This window comes from Zalophus californianus, chromosome 3 (assembly GCF_009762305.2).
Source record: "Zalophus californianus isolate mZalCal1 chromosome 3, mZalCal1.pri.v2, whole genome shotgun sequence".
Classification (NCBI taxonomy): Eukaryota; Metazoa; Chordata; class Mammalia; order Carnivora; family Otariidae; genus Zalophus; species Zalophus californianus.
In genome coordinates, this window is record NC_045597.1 from 1,557,375 (window position 1) to 1,584,688 (window position 27,314).

The following is a 27,314-nucleotide window of genomic DNA, read 5'->3' on the forward strand; positions in this document are numbered from 1 at the left end:
TTAAAATCTAGATAAGCTCCCTCATTTACAAGAGGGCTTCGTTGCTTTCTTATCTGTTTTTGAGACATCTTGTAATAACTTTTTTTTTTTTTTTTTTTTGGTCTGTAGTGCTTTTTCAATCAATGTAGCTGACACCAGATAATTTGAACACAAGGGACATATCTCACTGGCCCAGTATGGACATTGACCTAATTTAGCTAATCTTAGATTATTTATCCAGAATATCTTGTCTGCAAATATTTGAAAGTGTATAACCATTATCGTCTTTAGGGGGAAAAGAAAGACAGGAAAGTGAATGAGAGTCTCTCTAGTTTTATAATATGATGGAGCAAATGAGGCCACGCAATTCGCATATTAAGGAAGCCGAAGAACGAGTTAGCCAGGAACTTTGCTAGCATGTAGAATCTTCACACTGCCATGTGCCTGGACTTCTCTCCTCAATGCTTGTCGATCACGTTTGGTTCTTTTACTCCGAGATGATCCCAAGAAAGTAGAGGCGTGGAGTTGACAGCAAGTGGTTAAATTCTTACAATTTGCTTCTTATAGTTATTCCAGTAAGTTCAGTGACAGCAAATGTGAATCATCCTGGAAAGAAACCACCTGTCATACCAAAATACATATGCCATCCTGCGCATCCAAAGTGAGGTCTCCTGAGTTTCCAGTGGGGTGTCGGGGGCTCCTCAGCAAGATACATGCTACAGTTTTAGTTATTTCCCTGGAAACTCTTTCAAAAACAGGCAGTCAGATTAAGTAATTATTTCTGTTAGTTTCTTATTAATTGAACACAAGCCTCAAATAACAAGAGTGATATTTTCCAAGGAATAAATATCATTTTCCAAAGAATAAACCATTTCAATTAGCTTACCCATAAAATCTTGATCATTCTCAGTACTCTACGTTTTCTTTTTCCCTTAGTTAAATTTAATTTAGCCAAAAAATAGAACATTAATGGACATACTAACAATGAGCCACAGGAGAGTTCCTTTTATGATAAAACTAATCTTTAAATTTTACCCAAAATTGTTTATGAGATACTTACAATTGATTGGCAAAGTAGACTCACCTCACATTTGTGCTGAATTGATTCTTCATTAATTATATAATACTCCAAAAGTAAATATGTAAAAATACAATGTGTGCGTATCAAGTATGTATGCATGTAGAATTTTCATGTTACAGTTATACTGAATTTATTATAAACAACATTCTCGGCACAATGTCTTCTTTCTTGCTGTCATCAAAGGATGAAATATCATTTTTAAGTTTTGTAACTTTACTTCTAAAAATCTTGTCTCTAAAATGTTAATGTAGACCATTTAAAAATATTTAATTTAAAATAAAACATCTTTGCAAATATGTTTTATTGTAATCTTTTTGACCCGGGTGTGACTCCACAGATTTTCAAAGCTATGAGTCAATCATAGGAATAAATGAATCTGGAAGGAATTGCATTCTTGCTTAGCAGAAAGCATTTTCAGGGGCTGTGAATTCTTGCTCAATTCTCCTGTTTGTTTTGTTCAGGCGGGGGTGGCATGGCGGACCTTGGCGGTAACGCCTCGCAAGGGAAGAGGGACAGCAGAAAAGTACCCAAACGCTGACCTGAAATTTGAAAATGACAGGAAAGGGTTGCTTCAGCCCCGGGTGGACATTCCACAGTAACCTGCCGTGATTTACATTTCATCAAGACCCAACATTTGTAGCCAGATTCTTCAAAAGTTACTTGTGAGTTCATTTAAGATTGCCAACTGAGATCACAATACAGCAATTAGGCAGAATTAAAGTTAAAATGGAAAGAAAATGAATCAAGCAATACAATACAGTGCATGCTGCCGCCCCACCCCCACCGTGCATTCTTGCAGAAGAAAAGCAGCCTTGATAATATATTATCTTACAAAAGCAACTGTAACAGGGCAGGTTACAGTTATAGCTCTGCCTCCCGCGAAACCACGTGCTCAGCGTTTCCCTCCATGTTTGCTTTTCCTCTTCCTTTTCCTGAAGGCGCAGGGAAGGTCAGAGACGATGCAAGTCACAAGTGGGGGCTGCATGGGTCACTTGAAATGCCCCAACAGCTACATTTTTTTAAAAAAAGTAAAAGAAGCAAGTGAAATTAACTTCAAAGATGCATTTTATTTTACCCCCTACATCCACAATACAATCATTTCAACACGAAATCGAGATGTTCCAATGACCTGTGAGGTATTGCACAGGCTGTCATGCCCCCAACACCTTCAAAAGCTACGGGTCCGGCCACTCCCTGCACATCTCTGCGTGGCCTGGCCACTTCCAAATGCTCCAGGGCCACCCGTGGCCAGTGGCCCCCAAACCAGGTCATGGAAGTGTGAGTGGGCAGCCGGGGAGAATATCCTGGGACAAAGAACACACGGGGAAGCACGGGAAACAAGCTCGGACGGTCTGCTTGGAAAGCTCAGAAGAAAGGGGTCGGGGAACAAGCCCCCCTTGTCCTCACGGGCATCCCTTCGCTGCCGTGTTGAGTTCTGTAGGGATCAGCTCGTGCAACCTAACAGGAGCCGGGGGTCACCGGCCTCACCGTGCCCCCAGCCGGCCTGCACTGCAGGACCCCAGGCGAGCGGTGTGTGTGGGAACGCGCAGAGCGCGTGCGTCTGTCTCTGTGTAGCTTGCGTGTCTGTAGGCAAGACAGCCTCTGGGTGTCGGTGGGAAGGTGAGCGTTCACTGTGTGCGCTGGGTGGGGCCACGAGTGTGTAAGGTGTGTGTGGCGTGTGTGAATGTGTTGAGAAGGGGAGGGAGGCAAGGGCAAGTCCAGGCTCACAGCCCGGGGTTCAGAGCCCGGACACCCTGGAGCGGCCTCTGCCAGGAAGACACCTGGGGGCCACCGCAACTTTCCTGGGCCATCAGCTCTACCCATGGCTACAGCCTCTTCAGGCCTTCAGCAAACTTAGTTTGGACATCCCCGATGACCCAGGCGCTGTCTACACCCTGGGGAGACACTGGTGATCCCACCCTGCAAAAACCCGGTCTCCCAGGAACTCACATCATCCTGGGCACCACGGCACGATCTCCCGACAATGGGCTCTGGCTTCCGGCTCCGCCTGGCCATTTGTGGACCTTGTGGGAGAGGTTTTGGGCCCAGGGATGCGGGAAGACACGGGCAGACATGCAGAGACTTTCAAGAGCAACCGCAGGGTCCGGGCCCAAATCCTACAGTTCTCCCAGGAGAAAAAGGAGTGTTCTAGGTCACCTCCCCAAAGGCATCAACATTGAACCAGAGACTACTATGGCTGGGGGCCCATCTCTCCTGCACCCTGCCCCCCAGCCCCAAACAAACAGGACACACCCAGTGGAGCCTCCTCTCCACTTAGCTCCCCGTTCTCCTTGTGTTTATAAACACATTATTTGGTTGCACCCCTTCCAAATCCTACCCCCTCAGTTTGTCAAGAAACTAGAGTCACTGGGAGAGGTTTCCAGGCACCCCAGGGAGCCTCTGGGCACCCCAGGAAGACGGTCCTGGGGCGCCGTCAGCCTCCACGCCTGCTTCTCGCTCCGGGGCTGGAAAGCCCCTCCCCGTATTGACTGCCTTCTGGGATCCACACAGAATCCTGGGTAAAGGGGCAGAGGAAGGACACGTGCAGACGGGTCGGGTGTTGGAGGAGGAAGGCTGCCTTCGCGGGCACCCAGGCCTCCCTGGTCCACCCGGCCTCTGTGTCCCTGGGACCTGGCCACGGGGAGGCTGGGGATGTGGTGGGCCGCAGCGGCCAGCACATCCTGCCCTCCCACCCCACGGTTCGGGAAAAACAAGGTCACCCTGGAAGGGGGCGTGGGGGCGCGAGGCGGCCGTAGCCACGGGGAGTAGTAGTTCCTGCCGCCCGGGGCGCGTGGCTGGGTGGTGCTCAAAGATGGTGAGCGGTTTGCTTGCCTTGCGTTACTAACTTGTTTGTTTGGGGCACAACTGCTCTAACATGTGTTGTTCCGAGTTCAGTCTAAAGAAAAAACTTCAAGAACTCACTGCCCTAGCCCCAGAGCAGAAGACAGTGTCTTTGCTAGACGCACTCCACCTGTTACGTTGGCTGCTCTCAGTGATTTAAACTTGCAAACGACACTTCGAAGATGCGAAAACCCCAAAATCTCCAGAGTTGCTTGAGTCAGACAGCCAAGCTCCAGACCCCAAGGATGGTGTCAGAGTTTTCGAATTCACCAGAAAGAGGAAACTATGGATCATCAGTGGTTGTCACTTGCAACCCCCCCCTCCTTCCCCTCCGGCCAGGAGGGGATCTGGAGTTTGAAACTTGTCACAGAGAAGAGAGACCTTTGCTGAGAAGGCTGCTAATGAATTCGGATTGAATAGTGTTCAAAATCTGATGTTTTGCAATGATGACATTAGTGTGGCAAGCGAGGGTCCAGGGCGACAAGTCTGCACAGCTGCTCCGCGCTTTGAAACGCCCAAGACAATGGGCGCCAGTGTTCCCGGCGCTTCGCCTCTCCACTCCATCTGCATAGTCTGTTCTGCCTGATTGACCAGCGGGCCTGTCGCGGGGACCAGCATTGTTCACAGATCACTTCAAGATGGCCGGGATGACAGGGTTCAGGTGAGAGATGCAGTGGGGTGATCCCTGAAAGCTGCCACAAAAAGCTGCCCTGGGAAACTCGTAGGGGCTGGGCTCGCTGGCTCCAGGGTGGATTCACTTGTTTGCCATAGGAGACCTCATCAAGTTGCTGGAGGGGAAAACTGAAGACTTAGGGATTGTAACAGGACTTTACAATGCCCTCTTTGGGGGGTAATTTGGGGTCCTCCTTTATTTAAAATTCCAATAATTTTATGGCATTTTATTTCAGTGTATGCCTTTGCTCTTAGAATTCTGAGTCTGCCAAAAGGAAAACAAATAGTTTCCTTCTATGAGGCCAAAAACCATCACAAATCGAGACCGCGTTTCTCTTTTCCAAAAACACCATTTTGAAAAGTGGCAATGGCGCTCCCTTGGCTGGCAGATCTGAGTTGAAGTAAATAGAATGGGTTTACTTCCAAGTCACCAGACACAGGGCACTTGGCTTCCCAAGTCAGGCTCACACTTCAGGGCACACAGCGAGCCACATGCACAGAGATCCGCAACCCAGATTTCATTACACACTGATGTTCTGACTTGGGCTCCAAAGACAAAATCTTTGTCATGCAAGTGCCTTTCCCCAGAGGCCTCAACTCCATCTGCGGAGGTATTTCACCCTGAGCACAGGAGCAGGGCGGGGGCTGCAGGCCCTGAGACCGTGCCTGCACACCCCAGGTCCTCTCCTTGGGGATGTCAATCACGGGAGTGTACATATTGCCAACAATCTACAGATACGGGGATCCTGGAGGAGGGACCTAAGGCGGAAACCGGAGGCTGGGGCAGGACATGAAGCCCAGCGACCCACATGAAGGGAGGGAGAATCTTCTCTGCAGAAAATAAGAATGGGGGCATGCTTTCTCCCACATTAGAAGACTCGATCCTGGCGCTGACAGCCCCTTCCCGGCGTGGACCTGGAGCGCGTCATGGGGCGCCGAGCGCCGGCCCAGGCCCACCTAGACCCCGGCTGCGCCCCACCTCGCAGCTCCGCGGGACCTCCTCCTCCTCCTGCTCCTCCCTCGCTCCCTCCCTCCGCCTCCTGCACCCCTCCCTGCAACCCACCCGAGTAAGAGCAAGTCCCGCGGAAGGCGTTCTGCTGCCCGCCCGTGGGCACCAACCCCGGGCATGCCAAGTTGCCGGCAGTAGCAGGGATGGCCCGCACCCGGCCCCACCGGCGCGGGGGAGGCCTTTCCCTGTCCCCACCCGCGTTCGCTGCGGATTGCCGCAACGCTCATCTCGGGAATATAACGATTAATCCAGCCGCAGGTTTCCAGATAAGTGATTGTGATGGAGATTGTTGGCGAGAAAATAGACAATTATCCGCTGTTAGCTTTACATAAAGATCGCATTAACTCAAATTAGTTATCAGACAAAAGAGCGTCGGCGCGAGCGCCCTGCCCGGGCCCTGCCCGCGGGGACCCCCGGGCGCAGCCAGGACCAGCGCGCGGCGGGCAGGGCGCGGGGTGAGGGGGCGCGCACCAGGCGCACCCCGGCCCGGGCCCCACTCAGGAGCGCTAGTGCCGCGCTCGCTCGGACTCACTGCCCCGCACCTGACGCGGGCTGGTGGCGGCCCCCGGGGGACGCCCGCGTGCCAGCTCACCCGCCTCGACGCCGTCCTGGGCCCGCGCCCCCCTTCCCCCCGCCCCGCCGTCCCGCGGCCTTGGTCCTTGAGGGCGAGCAGGGGACGTCCTTCGTTCTCCCAGAGGGGCCAGAGGGGCCGGAGGGGCCGGAGGGGGCCGGAGGGGCCGGACCCTCCTCCCAGCCGCGGAATCAGACTCCCTGCAAAGGCCTCCGCAGCCAAGCCGAGAGCTCTTGGAAGGGGCGACCCCGTGACCTGCCCCCATCCCCCGCACTGTCCCTCCCAGCGCACTGCGGTGGCCTCCCTCGGCGGGACCCCGTGGCCAGCAGGACTGATGGGAAAGGGGGGCTGGGAGACAAAGGGCGCAGAGTGACCCTTGCAGCTGAGTGTCAGTGGCCTGGGGGAGCGGGGACCCGCAGCGCCAGGCTGGGGCAGAGACGGGGCAGTGCGGTCTGGACGCGGGACGAACAGACGGTTGCCTCCTGCGCGCTTTCCCCCCCCCCCCCGTGTCCGTCTTGGTGTAGACGCGGGCACGTTGGAGCACAGGTTTTGCTGACGCAGTGCGTGCAAACGCACCAGCCCTCCGCCCAGCGCGCCGGCCCAGGCGCAGGCCCAGGCGCAGGCCCCGGCGGGGACCCCACTGCCGCAGGCGGGCTGGCACTCCCGCGCGAGGCCAGCCTCCGGGCCCCCAGGGTCCCTGGGCCCCGCTGAATAGGGCGGATAATGACCCCCGGTTCCCAAGGCAGGCTTTCTGCTGCCTGGTGAGCTTGGATTTGTGTGGTCCAAGCCTTTCCCAGCTTGTCCCATTCTGTCACCGGGATAAGGGGCTCCCTCGGCTCGTTTGCACCTGCGTCGCTTTTGGCTCCTTCAGGAACGCGCTGAAGCTTGTAATCAGCTTTGTGAAGCCATTGAGTGCACGGCTGAGCGAAACTTCCAAAGCTCGAGGAAAACTGGCCTGCTGAATGGGAGCCAGCATGGGGCTGCTCTCCAAGCCTCCGCGCTGCCAAATTCCAGCAGAGCCCCTCACAATCGCCCCGCGCGGGCTCCGCGCTTCCCCGCACTGACAACAGTGAGAAAAGAAAGGCGAAAATTCCAGTCCCCGAGGTTAGCCGTTTGTTCCCAGATTAATGGCAAACGGCTCCTTCTCGCCGCCCCCCCCCCCCCCAGCTTAGCTCCCCAGCCCAGGAAACATGACACAGGGAGGGCCGGCCAGTTACTCTAACCCCACATCTGACTTCACATTTTCCGCTGAGGTTCCCAGCTCTGCCCGCCCCCTCCCCGGGAGCCCCCCCCCACGCCCCCCCAGGGCCGTGCGCCCTGCTTGAGATGAAGGCACAGCTCAGGGTCTCCGGTGTTCGCACCGCAAAGCCTCCAGACCTTTCCCCAGGAAAGTCCTACCCCTTCTCGGGGGTCCTGGCACCCCATTCAGCAGGAAGAGGAAGATTCAGGCAAGGCAGAAGTTCCTGCCATCTGAGCTGTGTTTGTGTTTTCGGAGACAGCCGGCTCAGGGCCTGAGGTGCCTGGTGTGGGAGCCCTGGAGACGGCCTAGGCACGTGTTGATGGCGCTGGCTCTGGAGGCCTTCCTTGCAGGCCTTGCTTCGCTCTCCCTGTCCAGGTAGCTGGAGAGGACCCCTGTCCAGGCTGGCTCCATCTCTGAAAAAGGGGAAGTCTTGACAGCCGATAGATGAGCCAGCTCGCAAAAGGCAAACGCATATTCATCAGGTCAAGCCTGAGCAGCACCCTCTGTCACGTGTGCGGGGCCGGCTTTCTTAGAACGGGGCCTGGCACGTAGGAGGTGCCCGGTGCGTGTTCGCTGAGTGAATCTCTGAGCTCAGAGCCTGGAAGCAGGCCTTCCAAAATGTCGAGTCGCTTCTCCGGGCTGTGGGTAAGGTCCTCTCTTCAGTAAATCCTAACAGACGTGACTTGGAGGAGAAGAGGGAAGGCGACATCATGATCTGTGTGTAAAAGCCGTTTACACTTGCTGTGGATTTGGTTAGCCACTGACCTGGAAGCCTCCCCGCTTCGGCAGCACATCCCTGTGAGGGTGTGATCTGGGCTTCCATTCCTGCCGGTGAGCACCACCAGTCCTGCAGAGGAGATCCCTGGCTGGTGCCCAGCTCCACCTGACTGCTGCTTCGGCCTAGAAAGAGTCCCCTGGCCGGTGCGGAAGCTTAATGGGCCTCTTTAAATACCTAACTGATAGTCAACCCCCGGGGGCAGGGAAGGAGAGGAGGGCCCCCCTCTGTGGAGGCCCTGGGCAGTGTCTGTCTGTGGTCACACTGTTTTCAGAGACATGGAATGGGCAGGAATTCCACTGATGGACCTAGTCGTGTGTGCGAGTCTGGACAAGGAGGGGGCGGTACCCCAAGAGTTCTAGGGATGGGCCCACAAGTCCTCGGGCCCCGATTGTTATCAGCAGTAAGAGGAGGAAACGGAGCCAAGGCTTGCTGCTGTCCTAAAGCTCTTCAGACAGCTCTGCTTAACAGCAAGGTAACGTCCTGTTCACACAGCTCTGACCCCCCACCACAGGCACGATGGGAGATTCTGGGGGCTCAAAGAGAAGCTAAATATCGCTCCATGCCAAGGCTCTGTGCATTCATTCCTGGGTGGCTAACTAACGTGCTTTAAACACCCCAAATCCATACAATCCATTTTGACATTTTAAGTTAAATTTTTTTATTGTAAAGTTTGATGTGTTGTTTTCAGCAGCGTTTCTCCTTCCACCCATTCTCGGTAACAAGTCAGGGGGATATGCAGTAATTCAGAAATTAGTGAAATTTTACTCTTGGTGGGGGCGTTGGATTAAGAGGCTGGGAGAGTGTGAAACAACTCAACGTGTAATTGTATGATAAGGCTCTCACGAGGAATTTATTGGCCAAGTTGCTATTTCTATTCCTTCCTAATCTCGTTTAGCACATTCATTCTCTGCAATCTGTCTCCATAATCTTCTGTGGCAGAATGGCAGCCAATAGAAGCATGCATGTTTGGAGAGAAGAGAAAATATGCAGAAGCGTGATAAACTGATGCTAATTATCCATATTTAGGACACCGAGTGCAGAAGATCAAGGTTTACAAATAACAAACCAGAGCCAGTGATGATGGCTTCCTCGTGTGGAATATGTTGGAGGGGACCAGATAAGAGTTTCATGGGCAGGAGAGATTTATTGGTCAAAGGGTTCACCTTCCACTTTCCCACTTTTCCATAGCAGTAAATTATTTAGGCCAAATTCACCAGAACATTACTCTTTTATTTGGCCATGTGCCATGACTTGCTCTTTCTTTGTGTCCTTTCAATGCAAATCCTTGTAGTGTAACCTCGGTCTATAAGGGACGGATAATTGAGGTAACAGGTAATTCCCTTTAAACGGTGCATATAGGACGGTGAGCTGATGCCAGCATCAAGAACACGGACGAGGTGAGGAGCAGAGGGGCTAACAGTGGGGCGGCGGTGACCTCAGCCGTTGGACCAGCCCTCGGCCGGAGAAGAGATGGGCAGTCACCCTATGTGTGCGCACGTGTGTCCTGCGCCCCACCAGCCAGCAAGCGTGGTAAGAAGCAGGTGTGGGAGCATCGCACCAACGTGTCTGTTTCCCTGTATGGAATCCTGATCATGTAAAAATCTGAAGATCTAAACATGTTCTTTCTCTTCTCTCTACTGTCCTCACACCACCTCCAACTGACCTAATGTTTAAAATTGGCTCCCAATCTTCTCCAAGACTTCTGGCTCTGAGAAGAGATGTGGAAAGAATTCAGGCTGGAAATACCGTGTGGCACGGTTGAAGGGTCAGTGGTAGAGATTTTTCTGTATTACAATAATTGCCTTGTAAAGTTTCCAGAAAACAAGCACAAATATAGCTCAGTGTTTTGCTGCACATTTGCATGCTCAACTTGAAATTTAAAATATTAATTAAATCCCATTCAGTGGTACTAACTTGGTGATTTTTTTTTTTTTTTTTTGGACTCATCACTACATTTGGTACCAGTTGGGTAACTGATCTCCTTGCTTCATCCTTGGAGCGTCTTCCAGAGTTTTCATTTGTAACTTTTTCAGTTGGTGATGGACAAGGCAAAAGGAGTTCTCTGTCCAATACCCATGGCAATCCAGTGTGAATAATAAATACAAGACTTTTGAGAATAAAAATAGCCATGCTGAAGTTTGGGGACATAATTTATAATTCCTACGTAACGAAGTACCCGGGAAGAAGAGGTGACCTTTGACACACAATTTCTCCTCACCCTAAACCACATGGACAAGAAATTATCTACGGGTTGATACCACACACAAGCACTTGTGCTAACGATGTGGGCAGATTCCAGAGACGATAACACTAAAATGTGTGTCTTCGAACCGAGGGAATAGTCAAATGATGAGTTTGTAACATTCTGCCCACAATTACCTGCTATTCTGTAGAAATTAACTTTGTTAAAAATTAACAGATGTGTTAAAGTAATGTGTAGTCAACACATGCAACGCACACTCTACAGTTTTATGTAATTTAAAAATGTAGAATTGAGACAATTATCCATTCAATTCACCCCCCCAAAAGAAAAATATTCTTTCATCAGTAATAAATCTAACAATTGAGGCCAAAGATGTAGGTTGCTGGTGTTTCTAGAAATTACCTAGTCTACAAAAAGAACCCAGTTCTTTAATTTATTTGATGCAGGTACATTCCCCCAAAATCAGTGTGTTACTTCACACATATATATGTTTGGTGTCAGCCAAAGTGAAGTGAATAATTTAGGCTTGGTGTGTATGGTTTGGTTTGGTTTTGGTGATCCAGACGTGGGGGGGAGCTGTTGCTTTGGCTGATTTTGTTCCCAGAGTCAGCTCTTCTCCCAGAGATACAGGATTTTTACCTATGTGCTCTGAATAGTGCCCAAACTCTACCTATAGACGCTGTCTCATCCTCAAACCCCTCTTCCTGGTCACCGACAACCGCCAATCTGTGGAAACTAGCCACTATTGTGAAAATAGGTTTCAGTTCAGAAGGAGAGCAACAATTATTTTTAAAGGAACCAGTTAAACGACTTACCAGTGGAGGTGAATTTTTAAATTTTAACTTCTTTCTAAGATTAAATTTAGTGTGTGTGTGTGTTTAAGTAGCTGGTGTTCATACATTCGGACAGAGGCAAAGTTTTACTCCACTGGAAGCATACCTTGGAAGAACGTGAAAAAGCAAAATGGGGAAAAGACACCCAACCAACAGACCACGGATTCTCAATGTGCCTCCTGCCACGTCCTCCCTGGCTGTGCAGCATGTACGTGTGTCGCACGCATGTATGAAAGTGCGCACGGGTATGCGCACGCGCATTTTGTGTGTGTGCACACGCGCCCACACACTCATGGGTGTGCACTCGCTCCCGGCAGAGTTAAGCGCTGACGGATCCGGCTCGGGGAGAAAACATGGAGGGGAGGGGGTCGCCAGAGAGAAGGTCAAAGGAAGCAGGGTACAGTGTAACTCTGTGTTACTGTCCTTCTGGAGACCACCTTTTCCTTCCTCATAGCCTGTGATGCCAGACGCTTGACTCCCATTTTGGGGGGCTTTTTCTCACTATTAAGTGAGTGGTTAGTTTGGTGTTCCTATGCTGTCTTTCCAGGACCTTCCTCCCCCCATATCAGCTAACATCGCATATTTATTCAGTGCATGCAAACTTCATTAAGCATCTCTGTCATAGATACCTTGTTCCTGTTGAGTCTTCAAATATCGCAGAAGATGGCTTTGTGCGTTCGTCTTCCTGGAGCACTTCAGCGAAGGCATCTCAGCCCCTTTAAAAAATGTCTCCGAGCCGATTGCTTCTCTGTGGGCAGTATACATTGAGGTATCTGAAACAAACAGAGAACTCCAATTATTGTTTGCCTGTGAACTGGTTAGCAAGATGATTACAAGATACAGTAAATACACTTGGCATGTTGAAACATACTTTCAGCTCCAATGATTTCAAATAGCTTCTAAGTAAAACAAATAAACAGAATAATGGTGGGATTTATTTGGAATTATTCATTATGAGACTACCCAAGGCATGACATTTCCAATCACGTCTTAATTTTCTTTTTAGGAGCAGAAAGGGTTTTCATATCTTGACATATTCACCACCTTGGGCCTGAGGCAGTTATCTCTCTGGCTCATTCTATGGTTCCAAATGCTGATGGCATGCTGTGGGGTCTTGCAGATCACGCATGGTTTGCTCCGGCTTCTACACATTAAAAGTGAAATAAATACCCAGGCTGACTGTCCTAGATTATGATCTATGAGTTGATGTGTTAAATGAGCCCATTGCTTTAAAGGTTATAAATGACAAGATTTTTACTATTACAAGTAATTTATAGCTATTTCCTGTTTGACGTGACAGATCCTCCCGGAGAAGTCCAAATTTGTCTGCTTGACATACATTTATTTTAAACATTCTCTCTTTCTCCAAATTCTAGAACATATTAACTACTGTTTTCCTGGGTGTCAATTTGCACCTGTGGGGTCTACCTCTTGAGGCTTCAATGAGGTCCCCTGGCCTCCACTCCAGATGGCTGCCTGCATTTGAGCAGCTAATGTGGATGATTACTGGCATATTTACTGTAATTTATAAAAATCACAGGAAATGACATTTTTATTAGTCACTGACTCCACTATCACCAACCTCAATGGATGTTATGCATACAAATCCATTTTAAAAATTGTTCTTCCTAAATCAGAAGCTCTTCCCGGTCTTTAATTCTGTGAAATGATCCTGTTTCACTTTGCTTACCGCGGATGAGGTCACAGAGGAACTCAGATCACAGCTTATTTCCTACGGCCTGGAACTTTTCGTGTGAGGCCCGGAATGAGGGTCAGGGAAATGCCCTCCCAGACTGAGAGAAAGCTCCAGAAGTGTGCGGGCCTCAGTAGGGAGGGCAGCGAGGAGCCAGAGCCTGGAGCCGGGCGGCAGCCCCCAGACACCGCGGCCCACAGTGAGGATGACGCGCTCGGCTGTCTCGGCCACAGTGGTGTGCGCCAGGATTCATATCCCGGGCCCGGTGACAGAGCTGTTGGCTAGAGACAATTCTGTGCAGAGACAAAACCTGAGAAAACTCACTGAGCCTTGCTACCCCTGTTCCGTGCTCCATGCCCGCTGGGAAGGCTTTGCTTATCTCAGAAGGGAGGGCATGGATTGAATCTTACAGCCTGAGTAGGAATTCTCTATGGGGACAAGGGCAGAGGACTATCTGCCGAGATATCAGGGTTTGGGGTATTAGTAGGGATGCATTTGGGGGAACAGCAGAAAATAAGGCTGGAAGCAAGGGCAGGAACCATCAGAAGGAGCCTTGAATGACACACTCACTAAAAGAGTAATCTTCAATCCATAGGCAACAAGGAACACTGACAAATGTTGAGTCCTTTTGGGTATATTGAGTACAGCCTGGGTGGAGTCACATGATTCCAGAGTCAGAAGCAGCGGTCGAAAATATACAGTCGATGAGAAAGGGGACGATGTCCCAAGAAAAGGAATGAGCGATGAAGATGTCATCTGGGCAATGTGGTCCTCCACAGAGGAGATGAAGCAGTGCATGGAGAAGAAAGGGGTCATGTCAAGGAAGTCAAGAAGGAAGAGCTCCTGGACATCTGTAAGACCAGAAAACCAAGTTGGTGAAAGCCACCCAAATGTTCCCCGTTTGTGGGACACTAGGAAGTCACTGTTTCCTGTAAGCCCAAGGTGGAATGGTGGAGCAGAGCACACACTGCATTAAGGTGAGGAGAAGACAGGAGAGTGGAGGCCTCGCGTCCCAGACAGCTCCACCGTGAGGGGAGGAGGCGTCGGTGTGTTTACATAAAGGAGACTGGTGCACTTCCTGGTTGGAAGCAGAGTGCACGAGAAACGGTTGAGAATAACCGTGGAGCCAGGAGGACCCGGGCCATAGGACACGGTAGGAAGAGCCTTCACCGTGGATAGGAAAAGTGGCAGGGAGGGAAAGCTGCTAATGCTTGTTGACTCTCATTTGTAAATACACCGTGTACTAGACACAACAAAGCTGAGGCAGAGGCTTTTAATGCCCATGTTATAATAAGAAAACTGAAGCTCAGGGGAACCCAGCTAATATGCAGGAAAGCCAACATCCAAACTCATACCAGCAAGACTGAAATGTTCCTAACAGCCCACCATGCTACCGTCAATGGGACCTCTGAGGGGTGAGGAGAGACATCAATGAGAGGCATGGACAAGACATGGCTTACACATCAATGGGACATTGATAGAGTCATTGATGAGACATTGATGAGATATTGATAGTCATTAATGAGTCATTGATGAGGCATTACTGAGTCATTGATAAATCATTGATGAGTCATTAGTGAGACATTGGTGAGAGACATGGATGACACATCAGTGAGAGACATTTATAAATGACATTGATGAGCAACATCAACGAGACATTGATGGAGTCATTAGTATGAGTCTTTGATGAAAGTGGTGAGAAACATTGATGAGATATTGATGAGTCATTGATGAGATATTGATGAGTCATTAATGAGTCATTGATGAGTCACTGGTGAGAGACATTGATGAGACATTGACTTTGCTCACATAGGATGTGAATATAGGCACCATCCTGACAGGTGCCTCTGCTTTAGAAGAAGCAGCCAATTCACCTGAAAGAGGAAGAAAATGTATGGAGGTTGAAACTGCTTGAGGTGGCAGAGCTCAGAAATGGAAGAAGAATCTCACCAGGGTTGGGGCAGGGGGTGCCAGAAAGGAATCCTGACAGGGGCCCAGGACCCAGCTGATGTTTCAAAGTAACCAAATGGAATGTACCATGAGCTTGTAAGGATAGGCTGAAACACAGCACTGATCCTTTTCATTGGCTTAAGGGTTAGAGCAGGATATGGCCACTTCAAGCCCCAGGTGGGTGAGATGCCGACTTGCTTGTAAGGTCTTGAAGGGGGCAGCCTGGCGAAGGCCCACGGGAGAGATGAGATGCGCTGTGTTGTGGGCGGAACATGGCTCACCATAAAGCGTGTTTCGGTCTCTAGCAGAGCTATCCTGCACCTTCAGGAAGAGGGAAGTTGGAAGGAAGGCGAGAGAGAGAAAGAGAGAGAGACACACAGTCAGAGGGCAAGAGTGAAAGACCCAGGGAGAGAAGAGGGGAGGAGTGAGCGGAAGGGGGGTGGAGAAGGGGGGCAGGAAGCCGGGAGGGATGGAGGGGAGCGGGGAGCGGGGAGCTGGAGTGGCTGCTGTGTGCCGCGATGTGGGGCCGCAAATCACGGTCCGCCCAGGACGGTCAGCGGCGTTCTCCTGCTGTGACCAGCACCAAAGATCCGATTAACAGGTCCTCTGCCGTGTGGGAAGAAGAGCCAGATCTAACAAATATTTGTTGAGGACCCATAATGTCTCACTGTCTCAGGAGTGTTCCCCTCTTTAGTTCTCAAAACAATTCTTTTTTTTTTTTTTAAGATTTATTTATTTGAGAGAGTGAGAATGAGAGAGAGAGAGCACATGAGAGGGGGGAGGGGCAGAGGGAGAAGCAGGCTCCTCGCCGAGCAGGGAGCCCGATGTGGGACTCGATCTCAGGACTCCGGGATCATGACCTGAGCCGAAGGCAGTCGCTTAACCGACTGAGCCACCCAGGCGCCCTCAAAACAATTCTTCAAGTCAGACATCACTTTTGCCATTTGAAGAGACCAAAGCTCAGAGAGGTTGAGACTTTGCCTTGGTTTGCACAGCCAGTAAGTAGCATGGTCTGTGTTTTAATCAGACCATTCTCAGTGCTCTTTCTGCACCACACCTCCCACTGTAAGGGGTACATAGATGCATCTAGCACAGCGCTACGCGAGGGGGGTTTCACCAGCACACCGCAGTGCATGAGATGAAGATGAAGTGCGGCAGGCCCTGAGGAAATGGGCAGTTGCTACAGTTGCTAGGCCTCTGCAGAAGAGATAGAGCGAGCCTCTGTATCTCCTCAGCTGAACCCACAGGAGGGGTTCTTAACTGCTTTGTGACATCACCCCATTGACAGGCTGGTGAAGCCCACGAACCCCTAAATGTATAAAATGGGATGCATGAGAGGAACCAAGTCATTATTTGGAAAATTGATAGATAAAAAGGGAAAGAATCAAGAATGTGTATTCTGACTTTCTATACTAACTCTACCCCTGGGCAACCAAACAGCTGATGAAGATATGTTTTCCTTGTGGAAATATTACAGATAATACATTGTAAGAAATGATAGAATTAAACCATTTTGTAACCCCTAATTAACGAATGGATCAAAACACTGAAGATCAATGGTTGCTAACAGAGAGAACCAAAAGTAATCTCGCCCCTTCTTCTGCCCCTAAAACCTGATGGCATCAAGTCTCGAGACCCAATTTTTAGTTTACAAGAAACACAGAGGAAAGAGAGACCTGATGAACTACACCATGGGGATGCAACCGCATCCTAGCCTGTTGGAAACTCTACAGGGTAAACAACCTATATCATGTCTTGGAGTTACGAGATAATGCAGCATTGGAAAGGATTTGGGGGTCTAGTTGTATGGTGGATGTGTGGGATTCTACACATCATTCAGTCTACTTCCATGTATGTTCTGAGTTCTTCACAATAAAAAATTAAAACTACGATGTAAGATTATCAAGGAAATAACACATATTTTGAAATGCAAATATCAAAATATGTTTTAAAAATATTTCCCGAGATAGTTATAATTTCCCTCCCTAATGCACTAAGTAATAAAGTCTGTGGCAGTTCTGAAAACCATTGCAATGTCAAAGTGGCTGTGAGAATAAAACCGTAGTATGAAATGAAAATACCGATTATTTCAATGGGTGACAACACCACAGGAAATGCCGACTACATTCATAACTGAAAGAAAATGCTAAATTTCAGCTGCAAGTTAATAAAAGTAAAGGTGAAGATTTTTCTGCTCAGGTTCAGTGGGCATTCTGAATTCTGTGCATGAATGGGGTCCTTTGACCCCAGGTTAACAGCCCACGGTCTAAAGGCACCGAAGATTCTGGAGTGAACGCAGTGTTTTCACCCTGGGCTAGAGCCATCCCATGTCGGTTGTGGGGGTCTGAACTGACGTAAAAATCGTGGTTCTTATCTGCTTGAGGCATTCGCGAACCTGTCTCTGGCTTCCTCTTTTCCCTTTGGAGACTGAGGCACTCCTCCTTCAGAGACAAGTTGGGAATCAGCGTTTCTTTTTTGCGCCCCTGAAAGAAGTGACCTAATTAGCATACCACGTTCTCTATACCTCGGAAGACCCACTTGCAGCCGCACAGAGCCACAGATTCCTCAAATGTTAGAATAACGAGAAAACTTAATGCAACTCCTGTGTTTTGCAGGTGAGAACAGTGATGCTCAGACAGATGAGGGCCTACACCTGCTGTGTGCACGGTACCCTCCGCCTCTCACTCGTCGTGTCACAGGGCCTAGTAGTTCTGTGGGAGTAGCTGCAACTTCAAGCATTTTTATGCACTAACAAATCGGTAGCCATTTGGAAAAAACAATACTTGCAAGTTGAAGGAAGAAAGCGATATCGTAATCACATTGGCAGATGATTGCAAGTCCTTACTAGAGGCACATGTGTCTGCCGCCGGAATCAGATTGGGCTGCCACCTTCCTGTCCTGTTCTGCATTGATTTTTGTGTGGTGCTCACTTTTTATCACAGAAGCTGTTCAAAATCCAGCTTCACACAGATAATGATGCTGTGAGACAGTGAATCAAGTGAGGCTGGTAGTTTGTGTGGTGTCCACAGGATGACAAGTATCACCGTGTCCCTGTTGGAAGTGGAGAGTATCCCATGGTACCTCTGTGAGTGTGCTGTGATGTCCCCAGGGAGCCAAGGTCTAGCCCAAGGTCATACAGGTCGGGGCGCTGAATCCAGAAGAACCAACATCTCTTGCTTCCTAGCCCACTGGGTCATATTCGTGGGAGAACTGTAGCCTTCTTTGGATTTCATTTTATAACTGGGTATCTGTCGAAAACAGAACTTGATGAAATCATGTGGCAAATTATTGTGTTTGATGCTGAAAATCCTCCCTATCCAAGTAAAAGTAATTTATCTGGGCTTTGTCTTCTGGGCAAAGTTGTTTGATTCGTAGAAAGTCTACTATTAAAATTTTTTTTTAATTCTAGTGGTTCCTTTAGCTGTATTTGATGGTTAATTTCCATTTGCACTTATACTTCTGGACATGATGGAAAACTGGTATCAAACTAGACCTCTTACTGTTAGGAAACCATAAAACTGGACAAAACATATGAAATAACTGTTTTCAGATGTTGGGCAACAAGCAATATAAAACATATATAAAAAAATATGTGACCCTGGAGAGGGGGCAAGCAGAGGAGGCAAGCCTGTGATCACCCAGATTTCTGCCTGGAGGCACTTCTCAAAGCACACTGCAGGGAGGGGGAGCCGGGCAGAATAAGGCAGTCCTGCTAAGGTGAGGGCCTGAGGGTTGGGGACTAGGACCAAAGGGGGGCCTGGAGGGCAGGGTCCAAGGGTTGCACAGAGAAGGATTCCAGAAATCTGCATAGACAGCCCCTTGAGTGCCTGACTGAAGAGCTGGCTCTCTATGCTAAAGGCAGGGTGCTGACATAGCAGACAGAGATCAGCTATCAAGAAGTGAGCAACATGGAATTTCCAGAACTTACACAGGACTGGGAAATAATGAAGCACTGACCAACCAGTCAGAAAAACCACACTGAACACACCGAGCACTCAGCTAATATCCCAGGAGAACAGGGCTCTGAACAGGGTGACCAAGCCCTAGGGGAAAGACTCCTCTAGATGTGCCCTATTTAAATTCTATACTCTTTAAGTGAAGACAATAAAATTGGGACATTCAACAGTGTGGCATCCACTATGCCCAGGATACAATAAAAAATTGCCAGGCATGTAAAGAAGCAAAAAAAGTGAGAAAAATGTGAGCAGTAGGAATATCAGTTAAAAGGAACAGACCTGCAATGACAGAAATGTCAGACTTTATTTTTATGTTTTTAAGCAGGCTTCATACCCGGTGCAGAGCCCAACATGGGGCTTGAACTCACGACCCTGAGATCAAGACCTGAAGTAAGATCAAGTGCTGGACACTTAGCTGACTGAGCCACCCAGGCACCCCAGAAATGACAGACTTCAGTACAACTATTATAAATAGGTTGAAATTTTTAAATGAAAGTATGGACACATTGTGGGAATAGATGGGCAGAATCAACAGAGAAGTAAAAATGATTGGAAAAGAACACATGGAAATTCTAGAACTGAAACATACAATCTAAAATGAAATATTTCCAATAGAAACTAAAACAAAAAAACAAGAGAACAGATCAATGAAACTAGAAGCCGATTCTTTGAAAAGATCAATAAAATTGATAAACCTTTAGCCAGACTCATCCAAAAAAAGAGAGAGAGGGGATGCCTGGATGGCTCAGTCAGTAGAGCGTGGGACTCCTGATCTCGGGTTGTGGGTTTGAGCCCCACTTTGAGTGTTAAGATTACTTAAAAATAAAATCTTCAAAAAAAAAAAGAACAACAGGCCAATACCTCTGATATACATAGATGAAAAAAATCCCCAACAAAATACTAGCAAACCAAATCCAACAATACCTTAAAAAAATCATTCACCACAATGAAGTGGTATTTACTCTGGAATGCAAGGGTGGTTCAAGATTCATAAACCCATCAACATGATATATCACATCAATAAGAGAAAAGGATAAAAACTGTACAACCATTTCAATAGATGTTGAAAAAGCATTTGATAAAGTACAACATCCATTCATGACAAAAACCCTCAACAAAGTAGGGTTTTTTTTAAAGATTTTATTTATTTATTTGACAAAGAGAGAGAGCAGGAACACATGCAGGGGGAGTGGGAGAGGGAGAAGCAGGCGTCCCGCTGAGCAGGGAGCCAGAAGTAGGGCTTGATCCCCAGACCCTGGGATCATGACCTGAGCTGAAGGCAGACCGCTTAACAAGTGAGCCACTCACGTGCCCCAACAAAGTAGGTTTACAGGGAACATACCTCAACATAATAAAGCCCATATATGAAAAACCCACAGCCAACATCAATACCCAATGGGGAAAAACTGAGAGTTTTCCCCGTAAGGTCAGGAACAAGACAGGGATGTCCACTCAGCACTTTTATTCAACACAGCACTGGAAGTCCCAGCCTCAGCAGTCAGACAATATAAAGAAATAACAGGCATCCAAATTGGTAAGGAAGATGCAAAACTCTATTTGCAGATGACATGCTGCTATATATATAGAAAACCCGAGAGACTCCACCAAAAAACTATTAGAACTGATAAACGAATTTAGTAAAGTCCAAGGATACAAAATCAATATATCGAAATCTGTTGCATTTCTATACACTAATAATGAAGCAGCAGAAAGAGAAATTAAGAAAGCAATCCCATTTATAATTGCACCAAAAATAATAAAATACCTAGGAATAAACCTAGCCAAAGAGGTGAAAGACCTGTACTCTGAAAACTATAAACACTGATGAAGAAAATTCAAGATGACACAAAGAAATGTAAAGACATTCCATGTTCATGGGTTGGAAGCACAGCTATTGCTAAAATGTCCATACTACCAAGTGCAGTCTACAGATTTAATGGAATCCCTATCAAAATACCAACAGCATTTTTCACAGAACTAGAACAAACAATCCTACAGTTTGTATGGAAATACAAAAGACCCCAAATAGCCAAAGCAATCCTGAAAAAGAAAAACAAAGCTAGAAGTATCACAATTCTAGACTTTAAGCTCTATTACAAAGCTGTCATCATCAAGACAGTATGGTACTGGCACGAAAATAGACACATAGATCCATGGAACAGAACAGAAAACCCAGAAATAAACCCATAATTATATGGTCAATTAATCTTTGACGAAGCAGGAAAGAATATCCAATGGAAAAAGGACAGTCTCTTCAACAAATGGTGTTGGGAAAACTGGACAGCCACAGGCAAAAGAAGGAAACTGGACCACCTTCTTTCACCATACACAGAAATAAACTCAAAATGGATTAAGGACCTAAATGTGAGACTTGAAACCATAAAAGTCCTAGAAGAGAGCACAGGCCGTAACTTCTCTGACATCGGTCATAGCAACATCTTTCTAGATCTGTTTCCTGAGGCAAGGGAAGTAAAAGCAAAAGTAAACTATTGGGACTTTATCAAGATAAAAAGCTTCTGCACACTGAAGGAAACAATCAACAAAACTAAAAGGCAATCTACTGAATGGGAGAAAATATTTGTTAATGACATAGCCGATAAAGGGTTAGTATCCAAAATATATAAAGAACTTATACAACTTGGGCACCTGGCTGGGTCAGTTGGTAGAGCATGTGATCTTGGGGTCATGAGTTTAAGCCCATGTTGGGCATACAGTTTTCTTAAAAAAAAAAGGAAAGAAAGAAAGAAAGAAAGAAAGAAAGAAAAAGAAAGAAAGAAAGAAAGAAAGAAAGAAAGAAAGAAAGAAAGAAAGAAAGAAAGAAAGAAAGAAAGAAAGAAAAAAGAACTGTTACTACTGAAAACCAAAAACCCAAATAATCTAATTAAAAATGGACAGAAGACATGAACAGACATTTCTCCAAAGAAGACATACAGATCACCAACAGACATATGAAAAGATGCTCAACATCACTCATTATCAGGGAAATGCAAATCAAAATCACAGTGAGATATCATCTCACACCTGTCAGAATGGTTAAAATAAAAAACTCAAGAAACATATCGGTAAAGATGTGGACAAAAAGGTAATACATATTGGTAAAGATGTGGACAAAAAGGAATCTTCTTACACTGTTGGTGGGAATGCAAACTGGTGCAGCCACTGTGGAAAACAGTATGGAGTTCCTCAAAGAATTAAAAATAGAATTACCATATGATTCAGTAAGCACAACTAAAGAATACAAAAACACTAATTTGAAAGGATACATGCACCTTTATGTTTATAGCAGCATTATCAACAATAGCCAAATTATGGAAGCAGTCCAAGTATCCATCAACAGATGAATAAAGAAGATGTGGTGTGTGTATATATATATATATATATATATATATATACACACACACACATACACATATATATAATATTCCATTATATATATATACATTATTATTTCACCATAAAAAGGAATGATATCTTGCCATTTGCAACAGCATAGATGGAGTTAAAGAGTATTATGCTAAGTGAAGTAAGTCAGTCAGAGAAAGACAAATACCAGATGATCTCACTCATATGTGGAATTTTTTTAAAAGATTTTATTTATTTATTTATTTGAGAGAGAGAGAGCATGCGTGTGAGAGCAGGGGGAGGGGCAGAGGGAGAGGGAGAGGAGGGAGAGAGAGTCCTTAGGCAGACTCTAATCTGAGCGCAGAGCCTGACGCGGGGCTCAATCCCATGACCCCGAGATCATGACCTGAGCTGAAACCAAGAGTTGGATGCTTAACTGACTGAGCCAGCCAGGCGCCCCTCACTCATATGTGGAATTTAAGACACAAAACAAACAAGCAAAGGGAAAAAGACAGAGAGAGGCAAACCAGGAAACGGACTTAACTATAGAGAACATACTGATGGTTACGAGGGGTAGGGGTGGGGGGTGGGGAGGAAAAGTGCACTTAAGATAAGCACCGAGGAATATGCAGGACTGTCGAGTCACAACACTGCACACCTGAAACTAATATAACATCGTGTGTTAACTAGGCTGGAATTTTAAAACATGGTAATAGAATGAAATGAAATATTTCCATTCATCGGTGACCTTTCCAATCATAATTTCTGTCTTGTCCATGCGTATAATGCATTATACATAATATACTGTCTTCATAAATAAAATGCATTATAAGACTAGTAGCACTGTGTTTTACTCTAGCAGCTCTCCTGCAAGGAAGCCAGGGGACTTCATGAACATAGGCAGGTATGTTCAAAGTGAATTGGGCAGCACTGGACACTTTACTCCCTAAGACAGCACTGTTTAATGGAACTTTCTATGATGATGAAAATGGTCAATATCTGCTCTGTCCAATACAGTAGCCACTAGACCCATGTTGCTATTTAAAGGTATTTTAATTAAAAGCTCAATTTCTCAATCACAGTAGTCACATTTCAAGTGATCATAGTACAGCCTTGCATGCACGAAGGTCTTAAGGAAGATGTTTATAGCCTTAAAGTTAATTTTGTTAAAATCGAATGTCTTGTGTGTTAAAAGAATTAATTCAACTTCCGAAGGTTAGAATAACTCAATAACTCCATGAAGAGTAGTTTATGCCCTGGGGAAATCAAGTGGGAATTTTTTTCTCATTTTATTAGCCAATATGTTAACAGAGTAGTGAAGGCCTCGTCTGAACACAGGGGTTTTCAAACTTTCATGGGCAAAGCAGTTCCTTGGAGAGTTTGCTATCAGGGAAGATTTCTGAGACACATCTATGCTCACATTAAGGAGTGTCTAATCTGGGTGTCTTCCTGGATGGGATTTAGGAATCCATCTTCTTAGGAAGCATCTCAGGTAACTCTGGTATATGATTACCCCTTAAGAAATGCTAAAAAAAAGTACACAAATATCCAAACCAAATATTAACACCTCAATCAGTATGGTTTTCTGTGCATGATGTGGGCAAATATTTAATTTTTCCCTTTACTTATGCTACTTATGTTCCCTTTGTTACTTATGTATATTCATCAACTAAGCTCTTCTTAAATGTAGAACAATATTCTTTTCCCATTTTTACTTTATTCTATTCAAAACAAACTGCATTTTCTGGATCATTCAAAATAATCGTATTTTTGTACATTAGAACCTTGCATGCAGCGGGTGCTATTCATTTGTTGAGTGAGTGAATCTAGATGATGGGGATGCCATCTCTGAAAACACTTGCCCGGTACACACTAATAAGTTAATGATGTGAGAACTGAGATACTGGGTCCCAACTGAGTACTTTCCCTTTTTACATCAGCAGAATATATTTCACAAGTAAACTCATCATTAGAGAGTTCTGGATCATTAGTCCCTTTCTCTTTGTAAATAAATTACAATAAAAATTTTACTCACGGACTCACTAAAACATGTGTTCTCTCTTGGAGGTGATTGGAAACTCTCTCACATGGTAATACAGACTTGGCTTTTACAGAATTTATTTCATGAACCAAAAGAGAAGAGGGAGGGAGAAGGAGGAGGAATGAAAAATTGTGAAAATCAGAGGATGAGGCAGAAGATGTGGCCTCGAGCTAATAGGAATTCCAGAAGGAGAGAACAGAGAAAAATAGAGGAAGGAAACTTCAAAGAAATAATTGATGTAATTTCATAGAATTGAAGAATATGACTTTCAAGATTGAAAGAGCACACCAAATATCCAGTATAATAAATGAAAAAAAAAAGACTCACATAATGCATATCTCCATGCAATTTCAAAAATCAGGAATAAAGAGAGGGAATAAAAAAATACCCAGAATAACTTAAATAGAAAGACTAAAAAACAAGCAAACAAAATAAAAACAAGTCAAACATAAAGGATCAGGAATCCAATACAATGGATTATCTACAACTGACATGACCCTTAATGGTGAAAGACGGAAAGCTTTCTCCCAAAGGTCGAGAACAGGACAGGAGCGTTGCTCTCACCACCTCTCTTCGACACTGTACTGGAGTCTGTGGCCAGTGCAGTACGGTAAGAAAAAGACATTTAGGTTAGAAAGGTAGAAACAAAAATGTCTTTATTTGCTGATGGTAGAATTGGCTTTGTCAGAAATTTTACAGAAGCTGGAAAAAAAAGCTAGAAGAATTTAAAAGAAACTTATCAAAGTTACAAAATACAAGATCAAAATTCAAAAATCAATTGCATTTCTCTGTATTAGCAATGAACAATCAGAAACTGAAATTCAAATAACAGCACCACTTACAATAGCATAATCAAATATGAAACAGTTTGGGGTACAAGATCTGTACACTGAAAACTACGAAACATTGCTAAGAGATATTAGACAAGATGTAAATAAATGGAGAAATATAACATGTCAATGAATTGGAAGACTCAGTATTGTTAAGATGCCAATTCTCCCGAATGCATCTATAGATTCCATGAAATCCCACTTAAAATTGCCGAAAGCTTTTTGTAGAAATGGACACGCTTAATCTAAATTTTATATTTAAAAAAAAGACATAGAGGAGCCAAAACTATTTTTGAAAAAAGATTTCAAAAAATAGAAGGATTTATACTATCTGTTTTCAAGACTTATAAAAAGGTAGTAAGCAAGACTGTGCGGTATTGGCATGAAGATAGAGCAATAGATCAATGTATCAGGATAAAGAGTCCAAAAGTAGACCCATACATATATGGTGAATTCACTTTCGACAAAGGTGACAAAACAATTTAATAGGGGAAAAAGAATCTTTTCAAAAGTGATATTAGAACAATTGAGTAACCATATGCAAAAAATATTAACCTTTACCTCATGCCACATACAAAAGTTAATTCAAAATGCATGATGGACCTGAATGTGAGAACTAAAACTACAGAATGTTAGAGCATGGTTCTCCAGAACTTTCTGTGATAACAAAAACATTCTTTGTTTGTACTGCACAAGATAACAGCTATTAGCCACATGTGACTATTGAGCGCTTGAAATGTGACTAGTGTGATTGAGGAATGGATTTTTTTAAATTTAATTTTACTTGGTTTAATGTGAAATATAAATAGCCATATGTAGGTAGTAGCTATCAGGCATCACAATTCCAGAAGAAATCATAGGAGACAGGCTTAGGGACCTGGACTTTGGCAAAGATTCCTTAAATACAACACAAAGACATGAACAGTTAAAAAAAAAAAAAAAGAAAGAAAGAAACCAGTAAACCAGACTTTATCACAACTTAAAGCTTTTATTTTTCAAAAGACATTGTTAAGAAATGAAAAGGCAAGCAGCAGATTGAGAGAATATTTGCAAAAACAGTTACCTGACTTATATCCAGTATATATTAAGAACTGTCAAAACTCAATAATACAAAAAATTATGAAAATTAACGACATGTTTGAACAGGCATTTGTCTAGAAATATATATATATACACTTATACATACAGCTAATAAGCACATGAAAAGATGATCAATATGATTCATCATTAGGAAATGAAACGTAAAACTATAATGGGAAACTGCCAGACATGCAGTTGTATAGCAAAAATTAAAAAGCAAGTGTCGGTGTGGATGTGGAGTCACTGGAACTCTCACATACTGCTGGTGTAGTGAAAACCAGTTTTGTCATTTCTTAAACATCTAAACATATACCTATGACACAACCATCCCACACTTAGGTATTTACGCAAACAAAATGAAAGCACACATCCACGCAAAAACTTGTATGCAAATTCATGACAGCCAAAAACCAGATACAAAAGTCCATCAGTTTGTTTAGGTGTCTAAAGAAACCCTAGGACATCCAGGCAGTGGGATGTTCCTCAACCTTTAGAGGAACGGCCTATTGATAATGTTGTAACATGGATGAATCCCAAAATAATTATGTAAGTGAAACAGGCTAGATGGGGGTTATATACTATATAATTCCACTTACATAAAATTCTAGAAAATGCAACCAAATCTATAGTGATAAAAAGCACTTTCCTAGTTACCTGCAGGCAAAGATGGAGGGTTTGCAAAGGAGCTAAGGAAACTTCTGGGGGTGATGGGTATGTTCATTATCTTGATTGTGGTGATGGTTTCATGAGTACACACGTTTGTTGGAAAGAATCAAATTGTATACTTTACAAACGTATGGCTTATTGCATATCAAGTATCCCTCAGTAAACTGTACGAAACAGTAGTCTGGACTACTGAAAAGCAACATAGCAAGTTAGAGGACAAAATTTCAAGGGAAAAGTATTTTTCACCTAGAATCCCATACCTAGCTCAACTACCCTCTAGTGTTGCACAGCCTACTAGAAGATATAACTTACCAAAACAAAGGAGCAAGTCAAGCAGGAGGGAGAACATGGGATCCAGAAGAGGGCAGACCCACATGGAGCAAAGGCAGAGTGAAGACTGCGGCGATGATAACTCTGTGGCAACACCTGAGAGCAGCCCATCCAGCTGGGAGCAGGTGGACAGAGGGCTCTGGCAGGAATCCTCCAGGGAGAACGTGAACTCATAAATTCCTGATATGTTTGATTTTGCAGAAGATAGTATCAAAGATA

General features: G+C 45.5%; 1 long non-coding RNA gene across 1 annotated transcript; it reads right to left on the reverse strand.

Annotated features, from left to right (window-relative positions):
- Window positions 1–751: 751 nt before the first annotated feature.
- LOC113920999 lies at window positions 752–11,974 on the reverse strand. The gene is made up of 4 exons (XR_004819998.1): window positions 11,837–11,974; window positions 3,011–3,185; window positions 1,893–2,069; window positions 752–1,599 (listed from the first exon to the last, which is right to left on the reverse strand). It is a non-coding gene; the product is annotated as an uncharacterized LOC113920999 (long non-coding RNA).
- Window positions 11,975–27,314: the final 15,340 nt, after the last annotated feature.